This window comes from Carcharhinus amblyrhynchos, unplaced genomic scaffold, assembly GCF_965287045.1.
Source record: "Carcharhinus amblyrhynchos unplaced genomic scaffold, sCarAmb.v2.hapA scaffold_38, whole genome shotgun sequence".
Taxonomy (NCBI): Eukaryota; Metazoa; Chordata; class Chondrichthyes; order Carcharhiniformes; family Carcharhinidae; genus Carcharhinus; species Carcharhinus amblyrhynchos.
This window is the reverse complement of record NW_027649779.1, coordinates 10,633,856-10,646,919: the sequence shown is the minus strand read 5'-3', so window position 1 is coordinate 10,646,919 and position 13,064 is coordinate 10,633,856. Positions and strand designations below refer to the sequence as shown.

General features: G+C 44.9%; 1 long non-coding RNA gene across 1 annotated transcript in view; it reads right to left on the bottom strand.

Annotated features, from left to right (window-relative positions):
• The window catches only part of LOC145362544 (uncharacterized), a 538,269-nt gene that overhangs the window by 410,244 nt on the left and 114,961 nt on the right, over nucleotides 1-13,064 (bottom strand). The window lies entirely within an intron of this gene.

Below are 13,064 nucleotides of genomic sequence, written 5' to 3'. Positions count from 1 at the left end.
TATTTTTAAGACGCGGGTTGATGGGTTTTTGATAGGAGAGGGGATTAAGGGTTATGGGGAGAGGGCGGGAAAGTGGAACTGAGCAGCGACAGATCAGCCATGATCTTATTGAATGGCGGGGCAGGCTCGAAGGGCTGGATGGCCTACTCCTGCTCCTATTTCTTATGTTCTTATGTTCTTATCACCAAATCCTAATCGAAAGAAAAAATTGACAGCCTGTTCAACTGCTGTTACTCAACTCAAGGGCAATTAGGATTGGTAGTAAATGAATAAAGACAATCTCAATAATGGACCTTTTCCTCACAAGTAAAAGCAAACTTTCTGACAGCTCTTGTGCCTGAAACTTTCGAAACATCGAGCTAATATGTAACAACTATCCTAACAACCACGCGTGGGCCAGTGGCGCAATGGATAACGCGTCTGTACTACGGATCTGAAAATTCCAGGTTTGACTCCTGGTTGGCTCAGTACAAACCTTTAAAAGGTGCTTATAAATTCCTTGTTACTTTCGATGAAAAAAGCATTTAATATCTTTATATTTATTCAGACAAATGTTGGCAAGCATATTTTCAGCTTCTCTGGAGAAGGTAATGTTAGGAGATTGCTAATGAACATCGACCGACTATTTTACGTTACCTTTTCGGAAAAAAAATCATTCAATAAGATTAGGATATTAAATAAATGCTAACCGCAAATACATTTTGGACAAAATTCAACATGTCTTTGTGAATTTACACAATTTTGTCAATTTTTTCATAAAATTCAGCATTTCTGATTTTGGAGAAAGCATTTCAAGCTGAGGTCAGTGCAAAGATAATATGACTGTAACATCGAGATTCTGATAATATTCAGCACCAAACTGAAATCATACAGACTTCCCTCACGCTAGCATGTTTCAGATGGTGATTAACTATGTTAGTCTGCACCTAAACCTATTAAATGGTCTTGTAGACTGGATGACTTGCTGACATGTGCAGATGTCAAAATAGGAACGTTTCTTTCCTGGCAATGCATCAAACAATTTATCATTTGTTATTTGACACAAAGCATTTGAGGCTGAGGCCAGAGCGAAGATACTTTGGGTGTAACATCGAGATTCAGATAATGTTCAGGAACAAAATGGCCCGGCCGCTGAAGGCATGCTTTAAGGTGCGAGGGGCAAGGTTTAAAGGAGATGGACATGGCAGATTGTTTGCACAGAGAGTAGTGGGTTCCTGGAACTCGCTGCCGGGGAGAGATAGTAGAAGCGGATGCAGTTGCGACTTTTAAGTCAGTTGACAAGTACATGAATAGGATGGGAATACAGGGATATGGTCCCGGAAGGATCAGGGGTTTTAGTTAAGTGGGGCAGCATGGCCAGTGAAGGTTTGAAGGGCCGAATGGCATGATCCTGGGCTGTAATTTTCTTTGTTCTTTGTACTGCCGTTTTTCTTTACCCAAAACTGAGCTTCAGACTCCGTAGCTCTATATTTAACCACTCCACCTCTGACATCTTCTCCACTCACACAACCCTGTGAGATGTCTATACTGATCTTATTGTGGCATCATGAGCGTTCCACATGCAACATGACTTGTATCTATAAATTCTCATCTTGAACATTTCAATTGAAATTTCAGGGCGAGCAGAGCTTTTTGAGCAGAATGTTCCAGATTCCCATCCCCTTTTAATGTGAACAAGTTGTTTCTGATTTCCCTACAGAGCTTGTCTATTAAACAATGACTGAACACAGGGGGTGAATGTGAGAAGCTGAAGTTTCCAGTTGAAGAGGTTCCCAGTTTCTCTGAGCAGCTGAACTGGGGAAGCCTTTGGGCAGAGACTGTGCTGCTGCTATTTCCCTTCCTGACCACCGGGGGTCGCTGTAACACGCCCGGGCGCTGCTCGGCCCAGTGTCACCTCTTGCCCACTCCGGCCCGGATGCTGCTCGTTGGCGGAACATCCGGGTCCTGCAGAGAGGTGGGGCAGCCGCCATGTTGCCGTGACGTCACTGCCAACCCCACCCCCCATCGAGGAAAAAGCGGCGGTTCAGAAATGTAGAAAGTGAGAGAAATTCCCACCCGGAAATCCCGCCAGGAGCGGAATTAAAATTAAATAAAATACATATTTTCATAAAGAGGCAGGTGGCGGAACCGCGCATGTGCTGTAGTATTTTCCCAGAGCGCACCGCGCGGGTGTGATTGAAAAACAGACGGAATAAAAAACAGAAACGATTTCCCCGAATGGAGAAGGAACCGAAAGTCTGACGGGTGAGGATGTGAATAATAATCATCAAGATTCAAAATATTAAAAGATTCAAATGGAACTGTCTGGGCGCATGTGCAGGAGGGGAATTCCCCCAGAGTGCAGCGCGCGGGACGCCATCTCCCCTGGCAACGCAAGATGGCCGCCGGCCGTCTCCCCTGGCAACGAAAGATGGCCGCCGCTGGCGGTGGGTGTGATTGTGGCGCAGGCGCAGTGAGGTCTGCCTGCTGCCCATTGTCCAGATTGCCCCCCAGTGGATGTGGTGGGGATGGTGCAGCAGATGGAGCAACAATCCCAGTTTCAATGGGGGGAGAGAAGCTGCAATGCTGCTCCCTGTTGTTCACTCCTCTCCCCAGTCTCAGCATTGCAGAGTGTTTAAACAAGAGGGTGCATTGTCACAGCAGCACCGAGACCTGTAGTTTAAGTTTGTTTATTAGTGTCACTATTAAGTCGGCTTACATTAACACTGCAGTGAAGATACTGTGAGAATTCCCCTAGTCTCCACATTCCTGTTGGGGTAACACTGAGGGAGAATTTAAGCATGGCCCAATGTCCCCTAACCCAGCACATCTTTCAGACTGGGGAAGGAAGCCCACATAGACACGGGGACAACGTGCAAATGACCCTCAGGTCCCTAGCACAGTGAAGCTGCAGTGTTAACCACTGGACCACCATGCTGACACTGGGGCAAATGTATTTGGGTGGAACACGGGGCAGGTGGGAGTATCCGGAAAAATCAGCTTTGTCTCAAAAAATATCTTCATTTTTCCTCTTGTTTCTTATTAAAAACCAGCTCACTCCTCCATCCCCCCATCAATAGGGCTAACAGAAAGCAGTGCCTGTATTTGACTCTGTGTAGGTGCACCCGTGCATACGATTTTGGAAACTCTGTTTGTGTGTGGCTGTGCCTGTTTGTTTATCTGAGTGTATATATTTAGCTGAGAGGTGGTGTGTGTGAATGTGTGTCTGAGTTTGTCTGAACATTTGTGTCTGCTCTGTGAGTGTCTGTGCTTCTGTGTCCTTGTTTGAGTGTCTTTATTTATGTGTTGTCTGAAAGTGTGTGTGTCTGTGTTTGTTTGTCAGTGTGTATCAGTGCGCGTCCGTGTGTGTTTATCTAACAGCGTGTGTATCTGTGTGTGTGTGTGTGTGTCTGTATGTGTGTATGTACATGTGTGCATTTATGTCTCTGGGTCATTTTGCCTGAGACAATCTGTCTGTCTTTGTCCACGCCTGTGTTTGTGTGTGTGTGTGTGTGTGTGTGTGTGTGTCTGTCAGCTTTTGTCTAAGAGAGTTTGCGTTGTTGCCTGAGTGTGTGTGCACGTCTGAGTGTGATCTTTTCTGTGTGCTTGTTTGTTTGAGTATGTGTATGTGCGTGTGTGAAAGTATTTGTGCGTGAGTGTGTGTGTGTGTGTGTGTGTGTGTCAGACAGAGAGAGAGAGAGAGAGGGATTGCCCACTATACTCCATGACGGCAAGGTTCTGGTCTTACTTGCACTGAAGCAGTTATAGTAGCTCAGGCTCATTGCATGTTCAGTTTTCCTTTAACCTGATGGCCTATTTCTGCTTCTAGTTTTTATGTTCTTTCAGAAAGGAAATCTGCCTACAACCTGGACTGTGTGTGAGACAAGACCGAGAGAAATGTGGCCAATATTTACCGATCTTCTGAAATATTTATTTAGACAAGAGGCGAGAGTTTACAACAACCACATGGGGCAGAAGAATAAAAATAACTCTTCATCTCTTACATTTTCCAGCCCTCATAACAAAGACATCAGTCTGAAACCTGAACTCGGTTTCTCACTTGCACAGTTACTGACTGGCTTAATGCAGGCAGCGTTTCCTGTTTTTGTCTGAATTGCTGCACTTTGGCCTACGCTGGTTTCTTCCCTGAGAAGAAATGTGTGGCTCATTTCGAGAATTCCAACTCACAGCCTGTTTTCATCCTCGCTCTTCCTGCCTACGAGTCCCTCCTTATCCTGCTGCAATGCTCCAGTGAAACCCCAAGGACACTCTTTAAAAAAAGGGGGTCCCACATTTAGGAGAGTGAAGAGCGGGAGGTTTTCCTCTCAGAGGGTCATGTGCCCCTCAGAAGGCAGTGGAAGCAGTCTCTCAATATTTTTAAAGGCAGAAGGAGCTAGATTCTTAGTAAACAAGAAGGGTGAAATGTGTTTAGGGTTGGCAGAAGCTTATAATAAGATCAGCCATAATCTTGTTTACTGGCAGAGCAGGGAGAGAGAGGCCAAGTGACAAACTGTTACTTCTCAGGAGCCTGTATGTTACTGTATACATATTAAACTTTCATGGTGGCTTAGTAAGGTGCACGTGTAAGAGATGTAGCAAGAACTGTTCCTGAAATCGATGATGAGCGATTCGGGTTTACATCGCCAACTGTTCGGCTCTGGGATTCATTGTTTCAAAGACCAGAGTAAACATTTTCTGGGGTGACTTTCAAAAGAGAATGATTACAGAATCGAAAATATAACATGCAGTGGGACATGTGTCAACGGCAAATACAATCTTTTTTTTAGCTCATTGAGATAGCAAAATGGTGCTCGTTAGGCCGAGTTAGCTCGGTTTCGAATATATAAACCGGATGAGTAACAGGATTGAATGCAGTGTAACACTTTCATTTGATTCATTAACGGTTGCTGCCTGAAGAATCGGCTAAACAGGAACTTGTCAATTCTTAGATTCTTCCTTAATAATTTTCATTCATTTGTCTATGAGTGTTGTTCGCAAAGCCAAAAATTGTTACTGGTCCGAAACACAAATTACTGCGGATTCGTTAATCCAAAACAAAAAAAAAACGAACATTCTGGAACATCTCAGTGGGTCTGACAGTATCTGCGGAGAAAAAATAGAACCAAAGTTTAGAGCCTCGATGACAATTCGTAAGGGCCATCCGGACTCGAAACGCTAACACTATTCTCTCTTCACAGATGATGTCAGAGCTGCAGAACTGTTCCAGCATTTTCTGGTTTTGTGTTGCTCTTTCTGATTGCCCTTGAACAGTGGGCATGTCTGAGTATGATCTTTTTTGTGTGCTTGTTTGTTTGAGTATGTGTATGTGCGTGTGTGAAAGTATGTGTGCGTGAGAGTGTGTGTGTGTGTGTGTGTGTGTGTGTGGGCAATCTCTCTCTCTCTCTCTCTGTCACACACACACACACTCTCACGCACACATAATTTCACACATGCACATGCACACACTGAAACAAACAAGCGCACAGAAAGGATCACAATCAGACATGCACACACACTCAGACAACAACGCAAACTGTTAGACAAAAGCTGACAGACACACACACACACAAACACAGACGTGGACAAAGACAGGCAGATTGTCTCAGGCAAAATGACACACAGACAGAAACGCACACATGCGCACACACAGATACGCAACACACACACACACATAGATACACACGCTGTCAGATATGGTTTGCTAATGGCCATCTCAGATTATGGTTCACAGTCAACCAGGGGACGGAATGTGTGGTGATATTATATCTTGAGTATCAATCCAAAAACTCAGTCAATCTTCTGGGGTCCCGTGCTTGAAACACAATTCAATAAAAAACCCTGAAATTTTGAATCTACTGATGACAGTGAAATCTTTGTCAATTGTCAGAGAAAAAAGAACATCTGGGTCACTATCTCCTTTAGGGAAGGAAATCTGCCGTGCTTACCAGGTTAGGCCAACACGTGAGTCCAGAGCCACATCAATGTGGTTGACTGTCAACTGCCCTCCAAGGGCAACTGGAGTGGACAATAAACTCCCATGTTCCATGAATGAATAAAAATGTTGTGTGTCAGGAGTCACATGAAGGCCAGACTGTGTAAAGAACACAGATTGTCTTGCTTAAGGCGCTCCACTTGAGTGGGGACTTGGGACGGGGTGATACGAGGAAAGATCGGACAGAGTCCAATGGAGTACAGAAGATTGAGTGATGATGTTTTGAAACATATATGGTCCTTTGAAGGAGTGTGGGGGTTGTGGGGGTCGGAGGGGTGATGGGGGCAGCGGTGTGAGAGTGGAAGCTGATAGAATGTTTAACCTTCGCGGGACAGATTAGAAAGGGAGCGAATAAAATAATTGTTTCTCCTTTCAGAGACCTGTGTGCCTTTGGAACTGTCTTCTGCAGAAATCTCCTGCAGCTTCAGTCGCTGGGAAAGCCTCTGAAAAGATTCAGGCTTGTCGACAGTTGGCAACACCTGGCCTCTCACCACTCCCCCCGGCTCTGACTAACTGCCATCTCACTGCTGGAGTTTCCAGTCCCGGGTGATTAAACCACAAGTTCTGATCTTTGAACAAACTGAGAGGCTCAGCGACCTGTTGAGTGAAACCGCACACTCGGCGGACTCCATTCTGCCGTTGGTCGCCTTGTCAACCAGACCCTGGTTCCCCCAATCAGCAGTGAACGCATGTATCATTACATCTCAACAGTTTCTATCAAAATAAGCAACCCAAAGGCGATTAACCCTCCTGCTGCCAAGAAGCAAAAGAAAATCAACACCTGATAGTATTTGCAGAGCATGAACTTCGGGACTGAGAATGTAATTTGTGTCATTCCTGGATCATTCCGCTTAAAATACCAAGTACAGGTTGAACAGTCACACTAAAGTTTGATGCTAGGAGGAACGGTCTCTGGGCAAGTCATCCAGAGTCCTAAGCACTGTGGTTAGCTCTGCAGTGCCAGAGACACTGGTTCGAATCCAGCCTTGGGTAGCTGCCTGTATTAAATTTGCACGTTCTCCCCGTATCTGCATCGGTTTTATCCGGATGCTCTAGTCTCCTACCTCAGTCCAAGGATGTGCAGTTTGGGTGTATTGGCCATGCCAAAATGTACCTTTGTGTCCCACAGATGTACAGGATTGACCGTGGGCAGAGGGGAGGGTCTGGATTGATTTCTCTTTCAGAGAGTCAGTGCAGAGTCGATGGACCGAATGGCCTCTTTCTGCAATGTATTATTTCTACGATTCTATTTTAACACGGACACAAAACCCATCATGATAAATTGTTCCCCACTTCCCCTTCAGGGGTGTTATAACGTTATCTTATAACGGCATGATGATTAATCCAGAAAGCCAGAGCTAATGCTTTGAGCATACATGAGGATTGAATTCCAGCCATGGCAGTTAGAGAATCCTGAATTCAATAAAAACAATCTGGAATTCAACAATCGAACCATGAGTCAATTGTTACTGAAACCCATCTGATTCAGTACATGAGACGTTAAGTACAACACCCCGGTCAACATAATCCATAGGGTTCAATGGTGATTCGGGATGGGAAATACATTCTGGCCCTGCCCACAATGCACTTATCAATGAGTGAAGTAACAAATACATTGTGTGTGGGAATCGTTGGCCTGGCCAACATTTATAGCCCATCCCTAATGACCCGAATTACCACTGCAGCCGATGTAGTTAAACCAGGCGCAGGAGCAGAGTTTATCTTTGGGTGTTGGGAACATTTTGGGATTCTTCTCGCTTTCCCAGCCTGGTGGGGTTAGCTCCTCAATTCCGTCATTCCTATTAGGAAGCTTCCCCTCTTCCATTTCCTTAATTCCCAATGTTTCTCGTTGTTATATTTTAAGACGGGTTGGGGAGGGAAGAAGCTGGGGGGTGGGGGTAGTACGGAGACGGCAGCATAATGATGAGACCACCAAAGCAAAACATTTCTGACTGGAGGGCTTTGACAAGGTCGTTCCTCAGGGATGACTGCTGGCACCATTGCTGTTTGTAATATATATAGAAAATGTAACTGAATTGATTAGTAAGTTTGAAAACGACACAAAGGTTCGTAGATTTGTGGAAAGCGATGACCACCATCAGAGCATACAGCGGGATATAGATCCATTGGAGGCTTGATCAAAGGGATAGCAGATGGAGCTTAATCTGCACAAATGTGAGATGATGCATTCTGGAAGGTCCAATACAGATAGGAAATATAAGTAAATGGCCGAATCCTTAAGTGTATTGATAGGCCGAGGGATCTGGGTGTACAGGTACACAGGTCACTGAAAGTGGCAATGCAGGTGGAGAAGCAGTCAAGAAGGCTTACGGCATGCTTGCCTTCCTTGGCCAGGGCATGAGTTGAAAAATTGGCAAGTCAGTTTGCAGCTTTGCAGAAGCTTGGTGAGGCCGCACTTAGAATACAGTCTTCAATCCTGGTCGCTACACTACCAGCAAAAAGTGAACGTTTTGGAGCAGCTACTCAAAATATTTACCAGAATGCTGTATGAAGGGCATTAGTCATGAGGAGAGGTTGGAGAAACGTGGGTTGTTCTCACTGGAATGATAGAGGTTGAGGGGTGATCTGATAAGAGGCTACAAGATTTTGAGAGGCATGGACAGAGTGGATAGTCAGAAGCTTTTTCCCAGGGTGGAAGGGTCAATTACTAGGGGGCATAGGTTTAAGGTGTGAGCAACAAGGTTTAAAGGAGATATACGAGGCAAGTTTTTTTCCACAAAAGGTGGAGGGTACCTGGAGCTCGCTGATGGGGGAGGTAGTGGAAGCGGATACATAAGTGAGTTTTAAGGGGTGTCTTGACAAGTACATGTATAGGATGGAAATAGAGGGATATGCTCCCCGGGAGGTAGGGGGTTTTAGTTCAGTCGGGCAATATGGTTGGTGCAGGCTCGGAGGGCCGAAGGGCCTGTTCCTGTGCTGTAATTTTCTTTGTTCTTTGTTCTTTGTACTGGAAAGGCTATCGAACGAATGGACCTCAGCCCTGAGACCAGGGGTTCAAACCTGCGGACTTTCAATTGTTCCAATTGGTGGGATCTGCTATGGGGAGCTGGTATCCTCATGATGGACCGAATGGCCTCCATTTGTGCTGCGCGACGTCAAGTGCGCTCTGTCGACCAAACCAAATGCATATTTTACCATCGCGTTAACAAAGAGACAGAAGATATCCTTCAGTAAAGACTGCAGGTTTATTGAATATTAATAGCAACGCACATGACAAAAGTACAAGGTTACAGATATGCACAAAGGTGTGATTAACGAACCAGAGGAGCATAAGACGGAGGCGCAGAAGTGACCATTCAGCCCCCCGGGTTTGTTGCGCCTTTCAATGAAGTCATGGCTGGTTTGATATTATCCTCAACTCCACTTTACCACCTTATCCCCATAACTCTCACTTCCCCTGACTGACCGGGTGATCTTAAATGTGTATGAATGTCCCATCTGTGAAATAACCTGAGAGCAATAACCGGATTTTAGGTTAAGCTAATGGTGAGATATTCAAAAACTCTTGTTGATCTTATTTGTGAAATGCAGTGTAATGATAAAACTCTGCACAGTGACACAGGGTGGCTCGGTTATCTCTAAGGACCCGGATGTACAGGACTGGGGTTTGGTGCCTCCGTGACACTGGGAGGAAAATCTGGAGTCCAGGATTCAGTCCGGGAGTGAGAATATCACCTTGGCTACAATCTAAAAGCGGGTGGCATCCCACTAGCCGCCTGATACTCGCTCTGATCGACTTCCTTTGATTCAGAGAAGTAACTCCAGGCTGTCAAACTCACCCTTCCCTCCACTCGCTCTTGAAATACTAAAAAAAGGAAAATAGAGACTGACAAAAACTGAGTGGATCAGTTAGGGGTCATTTTAAACCCAGCTTACCTACTCACCATTCAAATCTAACTACTGAGTTATTGAGTTTGATGAAAATCCAATCAGACCCTTGCTGATTAAATATATCTTACACTCTTAAATTGCATGCAATAAAAATAGAACGTTTCAAATAACTAACAGAATAAAACAAACAAAAGGGAAAGGTGAGGTGCCATTAGCTAGATTGCCCTGTAAAGGGGCTGGCACTGTCACTGTGGGCTGAGTGGCTGCTTCCTATGCAATGGGATGGTATTATTCCAAGCAAAGAATATAAAAATCGAAGTTCTATACGCCCTAAAATTGAAAATGCTGTTTTCAAAAATGTCTCCGACACTAATGCAGGCAGAGACCGTATAAATGTTAGCTCAACACTGTTGCTGAAATACATAATTGAAATGTTTATGTACATAAGGAGTATAAATCATACAGATCCACGAGTTTCAAATCAAAATAACAGTGGGAAAAAGTTCCCGAAATGAGGGTATTTAAAAGTTAAGCCGCCATTTAAAACAAGCGAGTTTGAATTGCTTGAAGTGGAATCTATGATCAGGAAGTGTCTGGATTTTGATGTCCCAGTCCGTGAGTTCACTCCTGAATCCATTTAATCGTCCAATGCAGTTCTGTTTGGAATGAAAGGAATAACAGTGTTAGTACATCAAAGATCAGCAAGAAAATAACACGTTTTATCTTTAGGGTCTCCATTAACGTTCCCCATTAATATTCTCAGAAGCCAGTGCAAGTACACAAGAACCCCTACAGTGCAGAGGGATGCGAGTTGGCCCATAGAGCCTGCACCGACTCTCTGAAAAAGCAACACAGCTCAAGACCAGAGAATGGGTGTAAAAGGCTAGTCTATCAGTGAAACCCATAATTAAACACAACTCTGGAGAGGTTTAAGAAGTCAAGGCTGCGATTGGGGGGCGGGAGTTGGAGGGACCGGGATGAAAAGCGATGAGGATGGAGCGCTTGGTAAGAGTTCGTTTGTCTAAATGTATCCAAGTTCCTGTTCACTCCACGGGTTAGCTGCAGCGCCTGCCTTAACAGTGGCCTCCCGAGATCCCGTCAATGGACTGTGTCCATCACACTTTGTCTTTCTGGGCACGTATTTAGGTGACCGATCTTACCTCAGAATAGCCACACCCTGGCCGTCATCAGGACATTGAAGACAATGCTCTTGAAAAACAAAATTCTCAGCCCCATCACCGTCAATGACAAAAAGTTCACCCTCAGCCGATCTGCCAAAATGAGAGAAACAAAAGATAGATCTGGTTTGATACATATATCATTTGGAAATGAAAAACAACTGAAACCACTAATGCGTGTGTGTTTTTTCATTATCTAACTGCTTGACTTTGTCCGTCTGTCCATCCTGTCCGTCTGTCTGTCCACCGGCCCACCTGCCTGCCTGTCCATCTATCTTCATCTCTCTTTCACTCAGTACCTCTCTCTCTCTGTCTCTTTCTTTCACACACTCTCTCTCTCTCCCTCACCTTCTTCCCACCACCCACCACCCCCTCCTCCCCATCCCTCGATTTGTATATTTCTCCTTCACTCTGTGTGACAATCTATCTTTCTCCCCATCTCACTATATGTTTATCGTTCGATCTCCGGCTCTGTCTCCCTGTCTATCTGTCCATTTATCAATCTGTCTATTTGCAAGTGTTTTCCTTTGATTAATGTTGATTAAAGTACATACCGTTTTCCGTGTCATTTGATTCTGTCGAGGAATCATGTCGACTTGTAAGGCATTTAGTTTGATCTGGAAGAGCACAAAAATAAATGACTTATTCAGTGAGCAAGTGACATTACTGTAACCATGTTTGTTCTCAATATCACTTCCAATACTGTTGTTACCAATAGCCACGAAGAAAGTAAGAATCAAACAGCACGATTGAACTTGTTCACTTGATTATTCACAACGGAGAAACATTGGTAACTCTGCCATGTAGTTCGGCCAAAATCTGAGTTCAAAGAGTGTAGGGTCGATTACCCATCAGGGATTAAACCCCAGAATCCGGGCCATTCCATCGGTGCAGTATTTCACTGTCTTCCAAAGAAGTGGTGAAACCGAGGCCTGATTTCAGCTCTGCAGTGGATTAATGATATCAGGTCATTTCTCCAGAGGAGCGGGATTCTCCAGTTCTCTGGTTATTATTTAATACTTTCCTAAATTCGGTGATACACCAGCAGCTGCGGGTCCTGGACACTGCGCTTAACTGTAATAGTGAGCTATTATTATTTTTATTCACTTATAGAATGGGGATATCGCTGGCAGGCCAGCATTCACTGCCAATCCCTATTTGCCCCCTTCTGAAGATGGTTGTGAGTCTCCTGCTTGAAACTCTGCAGTCCGTGAGGTGTACGTACACACAGGGCTCTTAGGGAAGAAGTTCCACCATTTTGACAGAGCGACACTGAAGGAACTGCCGAAATATTTCCATCTCAGGATGCTGAGTAACTTGGAGGGGAACATCCAGATAATGGTGTTCCCGGGTATCTGCTGCCCTTGTCCTCCGAGATGATAACGGCCATGATTTTGGAAGATTCAGCGGAAAGAGACTTGGAGAATTACTGCTGTGTATCTTGTGGATGGCACACACTGCTACCACTGTGCTTCGGTGGTGCAAGGAGTGGGTGTTTGTGAATGGAATACTTAATGCTGGAGCGGCACAGTGGTACAATGCTTAGTACTGTTGCAACTCCCTACCCCTACCCCTCTAGCCCCCCTCCCCCTGCCCACAGTGTCAGGGACCTGGATTCGATTCGTGGCTTGGGGGTGACTGTCTGTGCAGAGCCTGCAGGTTGTCCTCTTGTCAGTGTGGGTCTGATCCACAAGATACACAGCAGGAATTCTCCAAGTCCAGTTTCCTCCCACAGTCTGAAAGTCGTGCTGATTAGAAGTATTGGCCGTGCTAAATTCTCCCTCAGTGTCCCCGAACAGGTGTAGAGTGTGGCGACTACGATATTTTCACAGTAACTTCATTGCACATTTAATGTAAACCTATTTGTGACAGTAATAAATAAACTTTTAATCAAACGGAGCCTCTTTGTCCTGGGTCGTGTCAAATTTCTGAGTGTTGCTGGAGCTGCATTCATCCAGGCAAGTAGCTAATACCCTACCACAGTCATGGTTATGTCTTGTGGATGGTGCAGAGGATTGGGGAGATTAAGAGATACATTATTCAGCACAGGATTCCCAATCTCC